Consider the following 15947-nt stretch of genomic DNA (forward strand, 5'->3'; position numbering starts at 1 on the left):
ATCGATAAAGGGTTGACATGATTATGCCACGTAGGAGCTATATTGATGAACATGAACCTACCACTCAATTTTTTTATTTTTTATTTTTTATTTTTTTGAATTGGAATACAAAGGATTAAATTTATTATTGTTACGAAAATATTTTTGTAAATATTTTTGTATTAGAAAAATTCTCTAAATGGCCCATCTGAATAGAGATAAAAAAAGATCTTGAAATTCTCAACTTTTCAAAATGACTTAAGTAATTTTTATCGAGGAGACACATTGGAAATATAACCGACGAGATTAATGAACCATTTAAAAGCTGGCACGTGACAAAAATCTGACAAGTCCGGCCGTATTTTTGAAAATCTTTGAGGTGTCGTCCAATTTTTATATTTTTAAATCTTTTATTAAAAAACAGTATTCTATACGGTTTTTTGTATGTTTCCTACATTGTCCATTCAAATTGTGATTATCCCTAACTTCATCTTCATCTACATCTACATCCTCATCTTCTTCATCTTCATCTTTATCCCTAACACTTTTACACTCAAACTAGATAGGATCCATGATGAAGATATTATAAAAATTAGGGCTGACAATTTATACACGAGACACGAATACACGACACATGCCTACACGACTTTAACAGGTAGCAGGTAAGGCTTTAACATGTTTCGTGTACTAAACATGTAGACATGAAATTACCTGTTAATTTTCGTGTCTAAACATGTATAATAATACCTGTTTACCTGGTAGGTAACTGTTAATAACTGGTTATTTTTAAAATTGTATATATATAATTATATATATATATAATATAGTTATATTATATCATCCGTAACCCTAAATTCATCCAAATCATTCTTAAAAACCAAACCACAGTTGTCACCTACTTGCCTCTCATCATCCATCCACCGTCGTCGGCCATACCGGCCATCACCCGTCGCCGGCCTTCCTCTTGTCTCTGGCCATATCTCTCTTCGCTGCTAATACCGTCCATCATTCCATCTTTAGCCGGCCATAAATATCGTGTACTATTATCGTGTCGCCGGCCTTCCTCCTGTCGTCGGCCATATTATCGTGTACTATCGTGTATACTAGGTAATAAAAGGTTCGTGTTCGTGTTTGGGTTACAGGTACACGATAAGTTTTCGTGTCGTGTACAGGTATACACATTTCGTGTTCGTGTCTTATCGTGTACGGGTATACACGATATGCTAGCCCTAATAAAAATCTTGAAGCCATACAACTTGTTCTTTTATAATCAACAAATTAACTCCACCACTCACGTAAGAACAAGAATTCAGAACCCCCATTTTCCACTGGAACCGCCACTTTCCACCGGAACAAGAATTAACTCCCTTACTTGAACCATCACTCGGAACCGTCATTTTCCACTGCGCATGCATCACCCCGTTATAGCTCCAAACCAACCTAAGAAACCTGTAAGGCCCCGTTCCTGGTAGCCCTACTTTAGCGTCGGATTTACTCATAAACACAGTTCTTACAAATCAGAGTTAATTAAAACTTTCGCGGAATATAAAAACTTTCATTAAACATTACAACAATCCAAAACTTGCCTTAATTAAACATTCTTGTCTTTCAAAATAAACGTTAATTAACATTAAAACATCTTGAGTCTTCAGATGCCAGTCTCCTATTCGCCCACCATGTGCCCACTCAAGCTAGCTGTCTCATCCTACTCACATGCGTGCATACTAAAAGTCAGCTACGCTGAGTGAGTTCTAGTTAATCGGACGCCATACAATACATACACATACATACATAACCGAAGATACATATCCATACTTAATCCGTTACCCTACTACCATACATACGTACATATCTACAATCACTAACCTCAGTCTACCAAGAGTACGTTCATAGTCCGTCGTCTATACATGTACTCAAGATCGTGAACACGTAAAAGGTCCGCAGTCCTTACCTATGTTCACCAGTTATGGTACGTGCAAGGTCCGCAGTCCCTCCCTGTACCATCCTATATTGACAACACGTACGAGGTCCTCAGTCCTTCCCTATGTTGCAACCTAAACCATAGCACGTACGAAGTCCGCAGTCTTCCTCTATGCTACCACAACACAAACATAGCACGTATAAGGTCCACAGTCCTTTCCTGTGCTGACGCCTATCTACATTACGTATAAGGTCCGCAGTCCTTATCTACGTTGGCGTCTATCTCCTATAACACGTATAAGGCCCACCATCCCTATCTACGTTTACATCTATCATCTACATCACGTATAAGGCCCGCAGTTCTTAACTACGCATCACCTGCCAAGTCTATGTCCAACAGAAGTTAGAGGGATTCGCCATCCTAACTTACTATGTCGAACGTAGGACTCACATACCATTAGTGTACATGTATACACATACTTCACATATACAATAATTACATTATAGCATAAGAACACTCTAGGCGTTCTTTACATCATTCATTTAACAACCATACCCCTTGTCGATACGTGCAATATCCGAAGATCGTTCCCGCCCCGACAAGTGTTCATTCGTAATGTTCATACATATATAATATTCGTACCTTTATTTTTAACCTGACAGTACGCGCAATATCCGAAGATCGTTCGCATACCGACAAGCAATCATTCATATCTATCACATATATCACATATGGCATACACTTATCACTTAGGATAAATGTATTAACAACACATCGAGTATGCACACAGCCCCGAAAACATAACAAGGAATGGGGCTAGAAACTCACCTGAATCTTGTTACGCTCTCCGTTAATCGTTATTCCCTTCTTGAGCTGTGCACGGCTAACTGTATAATATTTACATGTATCAATTAACTACTACTACACATGTTGTATTTCTATCTTTATATAATCCACAACGAACGGGGGTCCGGGGGCAGCGCCCCTGGCAGCGGGGTTCTAGGGGCGGCAGCCCCTAGCAGGGTCCAAGGGGCAGAGCCCCTGGCGGGGGTCGAGCTGCCAGGTCAGTTTGGAAAAATTTTATTTCCAATAACTATCTTAACACATTTTTCATTAGGTTTTTAATTTATTTTCTAATTTGCTAATTCCAGCGAACTTATCATTAAGCGAACTTAACATATGGCGAAGTTGTCATCAGGCGAACTTAGCATATGGCGAAGTTGTCATCAGGCGAACTTAGCATATGGCGAAGTTCTCATAAGGCGAATTTAGCATATGGCAAAGTTGTCATCAGGCGAACTTAGCATATGACGAAGTTGTCATCAGGAGAACTTAGCATATGGCGAAGTTGTCATCAGGCGAACTTAGCATATGGCGAAGTTCTCATCAGACGAACTTAGCATATGGCGAAGTTCTCATCAGACGAACTTAGCATATGGCGAAGTTGTCATCAGGCGAACTTAGCTGCAGCGAAGTTGTCATCAGGCGAACTTAGCTGCAGCGAAGTTGTCCAGCTGCAGCTACTGTTCGTTCTTAAATCCCATAATCATCTTCGTTTCTTAACCAAATAACTCGATTTAGGTATCAACGGAATCGTCTGACCAGCGCCTACAAACCCCAACCATCAAATCGGCCTAACATCGATGTTTAAGGGGTGCGATTTAGGCATATAGGTTACGGGTTCTTTTATCAATCGATTAACCCATCAAATCTTAACCATTTTCAGTAAGTTTAGTTTTGTAGGATTCGTTTTTACCATACAAACACCGATCTATCATTTCTATACTAATCCAAACCTAAACGAACAAGTTCTCGATATAAACGTACCGTAAACGAGTCGAGCTACGAACACGAGCTGGTCTTTGATGTTGCTTTGGTTCGTCACGACGATCTAGCACCAACAAGCTCGGGTTCTCGCCTTTGGATCTTGGTTCGGGTTGTGTGTGTTTTGGGTGTGTGTAGGGATTATGGAAAGATGGAATGGGAAGTTAGGGTTTTAGGATGGTTTAAGGGGTATTTATGTCCCTTAAAGCCCATGGACCTAAGGCCCATCCCACCATTTTAATCCATGTAATTACCCAAGTCCATGATTCTTTCTATATTTAATATTAATTAAATATTAACACTCGTTTTTAAATCATGGACTTCTTTTATTTACTAATATAAAATTCGGGATGTTACAAAACCCCTATGGTCCGTTATTAGACCCGAAACCTACAATGCAATTTGATAATATTGTAGTTTGTTCCAGTGGAAGAAGATGTAGATGAAGAAGATGAAGGTGAAGAAGAAGTTAGTGATAATCACAATTTGAACGGACAAGGTAGGAAACATAAAAACACTGTCTGGAGAGACCGCTGTTTACCAAAATATTTAAAGAAAAAATTTGGACGACACCCCCAAGATTTTCAAAAATCCAGTCGGACTTGTCAGATTCTTGCCACGTGTCAGATTTTAAATGGTTCATCAATCTCGTCGGTAGGGTTGTGCAACGGTTCAGAACCGCAAGAACCGAACCGGTTCCGCAACCGAACCAGAAACGAAAATAACTGAAGATTAGAACCGGAACCGGAACCTTTTATAGTAAACTGGTTCGGTTCCAGAACCGGTAAAGTCGGTTATCGCAAATCGGTTCTGGCCAGAACCGGTTCCGTTATATATTTATCAAATGAGTTGTGCAAACTTCGCAAATTTACAAAACAAGTTTATATAACTGTAAGGCTTCTTTCATAGTAAAATTAACTTAGATTACAATGTAGGTTCCCAGCCGGATCTACACAGGAGTATCTCGTAACACGAGGGTGCGGAATCCCCATGTATACGATATGAGTGTTAAGAAGATTCACACGTTGAATCTAAACAAACACACGAGGATATATGATAATACTTGTTATATTGCAAGGCGTAATAACCAAAGAAACAAACACGTGATTCAGAGAATCACCCAAACCAGCCATTCAAAAGTTATGTCTACATATGCCGAAGTTAGGAATATATATCAAGACAACTTCGCCTAACATGCTAGGCGAAGTTGTCCTAACTTCGCTACCTACTCAAGTTCGCTTAAACACAAAGGCGAACATATCAGAACACGTTCAACACAAAATGAACAATATAAACGATTACAGGCACAAATAAACACGAGATACTGAACTACTGGCATTATGCACCAACAGACTCCCCCTTGGCAGTAGCTTCATATCTCTATCTTCTTTCTTGTGTCTTGTAATCCAAAAATCTCGTACCCATCATCTTCAAGCATGAATGCCCTGTCTGACACAGACAGAGACCACCCTCTGGTAATTCTTTGCTTCATCCTTCCACGCAGGAATATAGAAAATCTTCTTATCATTAAGTACCTGCAAATCAACTTGAGACAAATTAACCAAGTGCATGGGATCATACACTCTCAGGATATCCTGTTCATCCTCATCTTCCATCACGGCTTCAGCAGTCTGGCAGTCAACGTACCACCACTTGAGATCCTTCAACACATCCTTGGGCATCATCTTCATCGGAACCTCTTTCAAGCATCGAATCGGCTTGTATTTCATCACCATCCAAGGCTTACCATCAGCCCTCATGCCTCGTTCCTTGTCTTCGACGAACTTCCCTTTCTGAGGCTTCAACAACTCAAACTTTTTCTCTTTCACACTTTCCTTCCACACAATCTTTCCAACCCATCTCGCAAAGTTGTCATCACTTCGTTAATCAATCTCAAATGTGCCAAATCTTTCACCTCACACTCAGGCAAGGTGTTGAGCGATCTCAAAGCCTTCTTAAAGTACTGAACCCCATCATATCGCTTTATCACAAACAATTTTAGCTGCTCATCATACAACCAGCAGATAATACCTTTCTTTGATTCAGCATATCCCTTGATATTGTAACTTTTCTTGAACATTGTTGGAACTGCAGGTTTCTTTGTCCTGAAGAACCATTGCACACAACCTTCTTTCCATCGTGGCTATTCTTCTCACTCAGAATCTCCCGACACATTTTCATCTTGACCCAGCTTCACCTCATCAACACTTGGAATATCATGCTCTACACCATCATCAACTATCTCTCCTTCTTCCAACTCACTATCAATCTCTATATGTTCCCCAATCTTTTCAATCTCACTAGCCGTCAATACATCATCAACTAAATCATTATCATCATTTTCCATCACTTCCTCATCGTCTACAACCACCACATTCTCACCACCTGTACTACCTGACGGACCAGCAGACTCCCCCTGAGATGTGAAGTCCCAAGATTTTGTTCAGTTCTTGACCTGCATCTTTCGATGCATTGGGATCATCATCTCTGTCTTGCTTCTTCTTTGTTCTCAATTCATCAGCCTTGCAGCTCGTCTCCCCCTGAGATGCTAAGAACTGTTTAAGAGCATCAAAGAGTTTACCGTGTTCAATAAGAAGTGATGATTGTATCTGATTTTCTACCACAAGCCGCTGAATAGCTTGCGTCTGAATGAGATTGATCCGTGACTGTTCAGCAACTACCCGTTCAAGAGCCGCAATCCTTTCAGAGTCAGACAGAGTAGCATCAAAGTCAAACCACATATGAGAAATATCTTGAGCATACGGCGGTGGAATTCCCAAACTAGCTGGAATATCAGAGGTAGGCTGAATAGTAACCGTGGGTGGTATTGAGACAGGTAACCCAGCAGTCGCTACCAGCGTGGATTCAACAAATCTAGCAACCACCTCTGACGGAGTAAGTGTAGGAGGCGGTAAAGAAACAATCTCTGGTGCTGTAAACTGGAACGTAGTTGGAGGAATACCAAAATATGACGACACGTTCACCAAAGGTACACTCGAGGTTACCGGTAATATGACAGTTGAAGAAGCAGGTAACATAGTCATACTTGACAACGATGGTGGAGAAAAATGAACAACTCTCAAACTTTCACCAACTCTTGAACTTTCACCAACCCTTGCCTTCTTTGATCTTCGTACCAGACGATATAAATCCTCTTCATAATCCGATTCACTATCATCTGAGTCTTTCTTTCGCTTTCCATGAATTCTTTCTTGTCTGGCAAGTATTTGCTGTGCTTCGACTATATCGTCAGTGGAGGAACCAGAGTCAGTTCTCTCAGAATCCGCCACAGATGTAGCGACCATGGAAACATTTACACCAGACACCTCAGCTACTGAGGCTTGAACTTCAGCAGCTGGATCAAGCCTTTCCATATCAAAGAACCCTTGCCCTCCAAAGGCAACTTCAAGATCAACCTGTTCTTCTGGAGCTGCAACAGGATCAGTAGGCGGTGCTTGCTGTACCACGGGTGGTTGTTGAACCACAATAGGTGGTTGAGGGATATCAGCCTGTTGCGGTGCCGGATCCATAAACTCATCTTCCGGAGGAGCAACATTTGCTGGATTCACTAAGTAACCAAACAAGGTAGTGTGCCTCGGACGAAGCTCAGGCTTGCTATGAGCACTCGATGACTTACATTGTGCAAAGATTCTTTTAGAAACACTCTCCACATACGAAATAGGACGTTGTTGTGGCAGATTGGGAGCTACATGATTTAGAATCATCTGTAAGAATCTCGGGTACATCAAAAATCTTTCCCGTGTCACTGCACGTCTTTGACGATCAATCTCATAAAATATCATCTGGATGAAACTATAGGGCTTGTTGTATGTTAAAGCAGTCATAGCCGATTGCATCGTCGCACCCATACCATCTGTACCAGCTTTGCGGCCAGACATGCACACAATCAGAACATGCATTAAAAACCTCCACTGATCCAATAAAAATCCCTTACGCCTATGAGAATCCTCCAAAGGTCCTGAATACCCCATACGAACAAAAGCACCATTCCTGAAAGTAGCCGAAAAGTCTGTGGGATCCTCAGTCGTCTCACCCCCAAACCGTAAGGCTTCCCTTATCTGATTTGCCGAGAACTGTACCACCTGATTATTGACAGTGGCACGCATAACTGGAGGTTCAACCCTACTATCATATTCAACGGTTCTCCAAAAGTCTTCAATATTCGGTAGTGAAATTGGAAGAGTAGTAGTAATGGCATGAAAAATACGTGAGCGAACAAGGAATGAAATGATCTCACGATAGTCCTCAATTCCACGAGCATCCGGATCCAGGGTGATATACATGTTGTGACCCGGAAAAAACTGTCTCTTATCATCTCCACCTTCATCACCACCGGTACCACCAGCACCAGCCACAACAGCCATATCTGCAAAACAAACGAGCCAAATCAGATTTCTGAATCAACAGGTCATAACTTCGCTGTTTACCAGAAGCAAGGTTAGTAACTTCGCAGGGTAGAAAACGTCGCTGGGTTAAGAGCCTCAAACACAGATTGTACTAGGGATGTAACACTTAAGCTTAATTGCAGCACCCAGGCGAAAATAATACATAGGCAAAGTTGCAAAGAACTTCGCTGAAACCCTAACTTCGCCGCTGTAATCGGCGTAACTACAATACCAGGTTAAGACGAAGAATAACAGATCAGAGTGTGAAATGATGAATATGGTAGTCCGATTAAGATTCAGAAACACATATTTTACCAAAAAAATCTTAAAACGGACTGACAAAAGAGGGTTAAGGGTTTGATGCAAAAGCGACTTGAACACGGATCGTTGAGACACCAATTAACAACATATAATACGAATTATGAGTTACAATGATCAGACGAACCTTGATAGCGATTTAAAACAGAGAAGGATTTGATTTGATTCAATGAATAAGTTCGCCGAGGGTTTACGAGTGAAAAGTTTGACTTCGTTTGACCACCGATGCCAGTTAAATACCTTTTGAAAAACCCCAAAGGCGAAGTTGTGTTAACTTCGCTGGTTGGTTAATTTCGCCCCTACCCAACTTCGCCCTCCATATAACTTTGCTAATAGCGATGTTAATTAAGTTAAAAATAAAATGATCCAAAACAAGTAACCAAAAGTTTAAGAAGTTAAACCATAAGACAAAAACATAACAAAAGTTAAATAACTAAATAAACGGGATCAAATTTCAGTCTCGCAGAAACCCAACATGTTTGAGAAAAGATCCGAGCAGGAATCATACTGATTAAGTGGCCGTCACACAGATCCATATTCAGCAGTATTATGACATAGAGAAACAGGTTGTAGGCAGGTATAAAACTTAGTATGGTTTTCATTGCTTCTGTGATACTGATTAGGTTCAATTAAGCTCAAAATTTAGATGGACATCACATGAGAGATTGTGATGCCTCCTATCTATTCTCAAGGCGTATTTGGCTTTCCCCAAGTCACCCCGAGTTGACTTCGACCCGTAGTGTCTGATTAACCAATGTTCACATGTCGACCTTCCGATTCGTCTTCACGATCTTTCTAATACTTTGAAATATTCTTTATTGCCTCTTTCTTGATATTTGTAACAAAATAATCTTCATAAGGCTTAATGATAATAACTAAAGTTTTTTTTTAAACAATAATACAACTGGAAGTCTAAGACAACTGCAAGTCCCGAATCTGGATCACTGCAGATACATAACACTATCTTCACGGGAATCAGAACACTCACGGCTCGTGTATGACTGGGTAATCACTTTTCTGCCTATCATTCGGAAAGATGTATGTGGAGACATGCACAACTCAGAATGACTCTCCATAGTAAATCGAGAAGATTTAGTTTGTATCACTTCTACTTTAACGCACCATAGAAAGCTACCATAACATACAATGACTGTTCTAGAGTCTTTTAGGCCTAATTACTTCACCGGATAAGCACACAAAATCAGTTTATCTATCACTTTCCAAGGTTGGATCAATTTTCATTTTAACACCGTATTGAAACTTCTTGCGAAGTTATAGACTGAAAAATTATATCATTTCCCCAAAAAAATTTAAAATTCAAACGCCCCGATCAAGTCAAAGTATTTAGGTAAACGGCTATCCTGAAGATCCAGTGGATCACATACGAGTATGTGTCCCTCTGACTAAGTATGAACGACTAATTTTAAGCGAAAGAATAAAAACCCATCATAAACCGCCCCGGTCGCTTTCAGTCATCTGGTTAATGGCTATCCTTATAATATACACGTAGATGTAAGGACCAAACATATCCTTGGTATATGTCCTTCAAACTTGAGCAACCGACATAATTTTAAGCGATAGTGATGTTTTTTTTTATAATAGAGAAAACACGGTTACTCGGGATTGATCATCCCATTAAGCTCAACAAGATTTTGAAAATGAGATTGGTCAAACGCTTTAGTAAAAGATCTGCAAAATTATCCAGTGTATCAACCTTTTCAAGCATAATTAATTTCTTCTCTGCACAATCCCGTATAAAATGATGATGAATGTCAATGTGTTTAGTTTTACTGTGTTTAACGGGATTGTTAGTTACTGAGATAGCAGCAGTGTTATCAATGCAAATAGGAGTTTGAGTGAAATTCAGATCATAATCGCGCATTTGTTGTTGTATTCATAAAACCTGGGAGCAGCAGTTCGATGCTGCCATGTATTCTGCTTCGCATGTGCAAATGGCTACAGAGGTCTGCTTTGCACTGCCACGACACCAATCTTCCTCTGAGAAACTGACATCCACCGGTTGTTGACTTCTTGTTCTGATTGCAACCTCCATAGTCAGAATCGGTGTATGCTACCAAAGCCAGTTCTCCCCCTTTCGAGTACCATAGTCCCAACTAAGGCTTTCCTTTAAGATACCGCAAGATTCTTTTCACTCCCTTCATGTGTGATTCCTTCGGATTCGCCTGAAAACGAGCATAAAGACAAACTGCAAACATAATGTCAGGTCTAGATGCAGTTAGATACATTAAAGAACTTATGATTGCCCGATATTGAGTGGGATCCACATCTTCATCACTGTCGGAATCAGCACCCAGTTTGTGGTTGACGCAGATTGGAGTGTCAAATGGGGTACTATCATCCATATTGAAGCGTTTAAGCACATCATGGACATACTTTGTTTGATGAATAAACATGCCATCTTTCTTCTGATCTACCTGCAATCCCAAAAAGAAAGTTAATTCACCCATGGCGCTCATCTCAAACCTTCTCTTCATGACTGCTTCAAACTCCTGACACATAGTAACTCTTGAGGAAGCAAAGATGATATCGTCCACATAAACCTGAACGAGTAGAAAATCTCCCCCTTTTCTTTTGACAAACAAAGTACTATCGATCTTCCCTCTCTCAAACTCATTCTCTAGCAAGTAGTCTGACAAAGTTGCATACCAGGCTCGAGGTGCCTGATGTAGCCCATATAGTGCTTTGCTCAGTTTGTACACATGATCAGGAAAAGCTGGGTCAGGAAAACCCGAGGGTTGTTCGACATATACCACCTCATCAACTTTTCCATTCAGAAACGCACTCTTCACATCCAACTAGAAAACTTTCATCTCTTTGTGTGCAGCAAAGGCCAGAAACAGTCAGATTGCCTCCAATCTTGCCACAGGAGAAAACACCTCATTGTAATCAATCCCTTCATGTTGATTAAACCCTTTGACTACCAATCTTGCCTTGTTGCGAATGATTACCCCCTTCTCATGTCTCTTACACTTGAATACCCACTTTGTACTGATAGCGTTCACTTCTTGTGGTTTTTCAACTAACTGCCATACTTCCATCTTTTCAAACTGTGCCAGTTCTTCCTGCATGGTTTCAACCCACGAGCTATCCTTCAGTGCCATTTGATAATTCTTTGGTTCTATCTGACTGATGAAGCAGGCATACAAGCATTCATTTATAATACCAGTGTCTTTTATGCTTGCATACACACATGTGTTTTCATCCAGGCTTCTTCTAGTACGCACACCATCGGAAGGATTACCGATCGCATTTTCTAAAGGGTGATTCTTGTGAATTTTGGTGGTCTGTACTGGACCGACTTCCAGATCATTCTCAAGATTTGAAGAGAGTTCATCAGAGTGAGGCTGAGTGTGAAATGGATTGTAGAATTCATCTTCATTCGAGACAGCTGGAGTTTCAACGTCACTTGATGATGTACAATGGCCTCCTCTTCGTCATACAGCATCCTTGAGGCCATTTTCTCATCAATGTCTGCAAAATCCAAGTAAGGCACATTAAAAGATTTGAATAGCTTTTCATAGTCGAAAGCCTCTGCTGGTCCCATGCTAGGCCTTGCTGATTTGTAACTAGTAATGTCAGTGTTACAGACCACCTCAACCTTGCTGTTTGATAGATTAAAGACTCTTCTGTTGGGTGTCCCAACAACATAGCCAACTAAGATACCTTCGTCAGCTTTCTCACCAAATTTAGAGTTACTCTTTAATATCGAACATGGGGACCCGAAAGGTTCAAGACCTTTCAAATTTGGATTTCTACCATGCATAAGTTCTTAACAGGTTTTATTTAATCTTTTAATAGTTAAAACACGATTAAGGATATAACAAGCTGTAGCAACAGCCTCAGCCCAGAACACCACAGGAAGTTTAGCATCTGCCAGCATGGTCCTGGCGCCTTCGATTAGAGTTCTATTCTTCCTTTCAGCTACTCTATTTTGTTGCGGAGTATATGGGGCGTTGTACTGATGTTCTATCCCTTTCTGCAAACAAAACATCTCCATCTGATAGTTCTTGAACTCTGTACCATTATCACTCCTGATGTACTTAACCTTTCTCCCAACAATATTTTCCACCTTGGTAATCAAGTTAATTACCAACTGAACTGTCTCATCTTTTGCCTTCAGAAAATAGACCCAAGAAAATAGACCCAAGAGTATCGTGAGTAATCATCGGTTACCACCAAACAGTATGAAGTTCCTCATAGTCTTTTTACATTCACAGGACCAAAGAGATCCATGTGAAGCAGGTCCAAGGTGCTGACAATTGAGTTAACCTTCTTGGAGTGATGAGGCTTTTTGTGTTGTTTTCCTTTCTTGCATGACACACATTGGTCTTCAAAATGGAAATTCTTCAAGGGAACCCCAAGTACCATCCCATTCTTGACAATGTAATTCATCTTGCAAAGATGAATATGACACATTCTTCGGTGCCACAATTCTGACTCAGATTCTGTTGCTTTTGACAGAAGACATGACTCTTCTGTTGCCATCTCGGTTGATCTCATATCCATTACATACGTGTTCTTTTCTCTTTGAGCCTTCATCACGACCCAGGTATTTGGTATCTTGAAACCAGGATAAAGTACGAGTGCCTCATCTTTAGTAAAATGAACGGTGTATTCTTTGTCACAAATCTGAGAGACACTCAACAGGTTGTGTTTCAACTCTTCCACAAAATTCACCTTTTCCAACTTTATTCTTCCATTCGTCACAGTCCCAATACCAGTAATTCTTCCTCCACTTTCTCCTTCGAAACTAAGCCTTCCTCCTTGAACAGACTTCCAATCACGTAACAAATTCTTGTTACCAGTTATGTGCCGGGAACAGCCACTGTCAACAACCCACATATTGTTTACAGCCCTGTTCGACTGTTCCTGCACAATTAAAGAGATAGATTAAAATCTGGGGACCCAAGACCTTCTGGTACAAAACATACGTCACCATCTATATTGAGTACCACATGACCATTTGGAGTGGCGTTTCATTCCCCCTTTGAGTAATAGGCAGTGGATTTTGTTTTTGAACTTGAGTTTGGAGTGACTTTAGCACCATACAATCTCGGATCCTAAACCTGATCAGTAGGTGTCTCCTTTCGAGCCATATTAAGTTCAAAATTACGTAACTTATTTACCACTGTCTCCAAGTCAATCTTCTCAAAATCTTTATCTTTTCTCATCAGAACTGTGTACATCTCCCATTTTGGTGGAAGAGCATCAAGGAGCTTTTCTACTATCTCTTCTTCCTTGTATTCAATGGAGTAGTTATTCAGCTCGGATATCAGATGATAATATCGCGTGATGATGTCATCAAGTGATTCATTTTTCAGATACTTGAATACGGAGAGTTGAGTTTTCAGTAGCTTTGTCTTGGAGGTACGTATCCCAAAATTTCCTTCATATCGATTCTATAGTGCTTCCCATAGTTCTCTAGCAATTTTGTATTTTTTGAAAGTATGAAGAATCTCTTGTGGAAGTGCGATTGTTATGGCTGCATGTGCTTTACTTTCTGCCTCATACATCTTCTTTTCATCATCCTCCATCTTACTGTACTTCTTAATCTGTTCACGACCTTCAAACATGGATGTTGGTGGAATGTACCCATCTTGAATGCAGACCCACATCTTTGCGTCTTGGTATTTCACAACTGTTCAAATCAGTACCTTTAAGCAGTTTTGGAGCTTTAGTTGCTGAACCAACTTCAACCTCCATATTTACCAGTTCAGTGATGTTTATCGAAGTCATACTTGAACGAAACGAGACTTAGAACTTAAAAGCAAGATATTGTGTGCAGTAAGCAGCGAAGTTAATACAACTGCGCTTGTAACTTCGCAGATTATAAACTTCTCTTGTAACTTCACTAGCCTGATAACTTCGCATATTATAAACTTCGCTACTTAACAACTTTGCTGGCTATATAACTTCGCTAGTCACACAATTTCGCTGAAACCCTATATCTTCGCTAAAACCCTAGTTTGGGTGACGGCAAATTCGCTAGAAGAGCATAGGAGTTTTGTAGGTTAGGTAGGTCAATTTCGAAGGTTGAGAGGGTGATTGGAGGGTGTAATTAATGAGTAATGAGGAGCGACTAACAAAAAGAGGTATTTCAACGTAAAATAGTTCCGCGAATTGTATAACGGAACAATCTTAACACCCGTGTGATAATCCTGAACCACACAATCACGAGCAAAACGCTCTGATACCAATTGGTTCACCCACCTACCTTTATCCGCCACTAGATCGTCGAGATATATCCGATTCTTCAATAAGTTGACTTGATTTGATTTAGGGTTTTGAGATCTGATTTTGATTTCAATACTTTCAATCGAGTAGATGAGTTCATGACGTATGCGATCTTGATGCATCGTATTCGCATCCTCCACTCGTTCTCCGTTGTATTCCTCTACTGGTTCCACGAGCTCTCATGAATTTGGCCTAATATTTTCGTTTTAGTTTTTTCGATTAAAATCTTTGATTAATTTTATTAACACCTTTAAACCATCAAACCTACTTGGAAATTGTAATATTATTATTTGATTCACAATGGCATCACCACAGCAAAAGCAAACTTCTAGTTTAGGGTCCGACGGAGACTCTAGGTACACAAACCTCGACGAACGAAAGCGAAACGAATGATATCGAACAGGGAATCCGCACGACGGTCTCGTGCGAAGAAGCAACTACGTTTAGATGAGTTGTTGGTTGAAGTTAACCAGTTGAAGGATGCTAGCAATACGGTAATGAAGAAGATTGATGGGACGACGCAGTCGTTTGTTGAATTGGATTCCCAGAATAATGTTTTGAAGGCTCAGCTTGCAGAGTTGAAGGATAGGTTGGAGTCGTTGAACTTGGTTTTGCATATTGCTCGAGAAGTTAGTGGTATGGCTTATGAGATTGTGGAAATACCGGATACTTTGCTTGAACCATGGCAGCCTCCTTATGCGGGTCAGCCGATTACGGTGTCATTCAACATGAACATGTTCTAGTATTGATCTAGATTGTCTAGTATTTAAGTTTGTTTTTGTTTAAGGATTTTAAGTTTATGTTTAGTTTTTAAGTATGTGGTTATGTTTGGTCATGTTGAAAAACTAGCTTTGGATTGGAAATATATATTATTGTTCTTAAAAAAAAAAAACGTGTAGGTCTTCGGTGCGATGGTGATCGATACGAGATCCGCACGAGGTCTAGGAGTGCGGAATCCTCCTAGACTCGTTTATGGTGTTGGAAGACGAAGAACACGATTACACAAAAACAAACACACGAATGAAATAAACAGATCTGCAGACCACTTTATATTTTAATCAAAAACACATTACATACCAAAAGAGAAAACATGTTACGGCCGACCCGAGGTGAGCTCTACCTCGGGTCTACCCACGAGACTCTCCCTATCTGTTTTCTCTAGACAACTTTTTGCTCTCACTCTCTCTTTTCTATTTAACTGAACCAGTAACCTCAAACCCTAAACATAACACACATTTATATAG

The 15947-nt window shown here is 40.2% G+C and overlaps 1 pseudogene; it reads left to right on the forward strand.

Annotated features, from left to right (window-relative positions):
- Window positions 1-14672: 14672 nt before the first annotated feature.
- LOC143598154 (bZIP transcription factor 53 pseudogene) lies at window positions 14673-15521 on the forward strand (annotated as a pseudogene).
- Window positions 15522-15947: the final 426 nt, after the last annotated feature.

The sequence above is a fragment of the Bidens hawaiensis genome, unplaced genomic scaffold (genome assembly GCF_021521415.1).
Source record: "Bidens hawaiensis isolate Kalapana, Puna unplaced genomic scaffold, B.hawaiensis_p1.1 tig00049720_1, whole genome shotgun sequence".
NCBI classification, from domain to species: Eukaryota; Viridiplantae; Streptophyta; class Magnoliopsida; order Asterales; family Asteraceae; genus Bidens; species Bidens hawaiensis.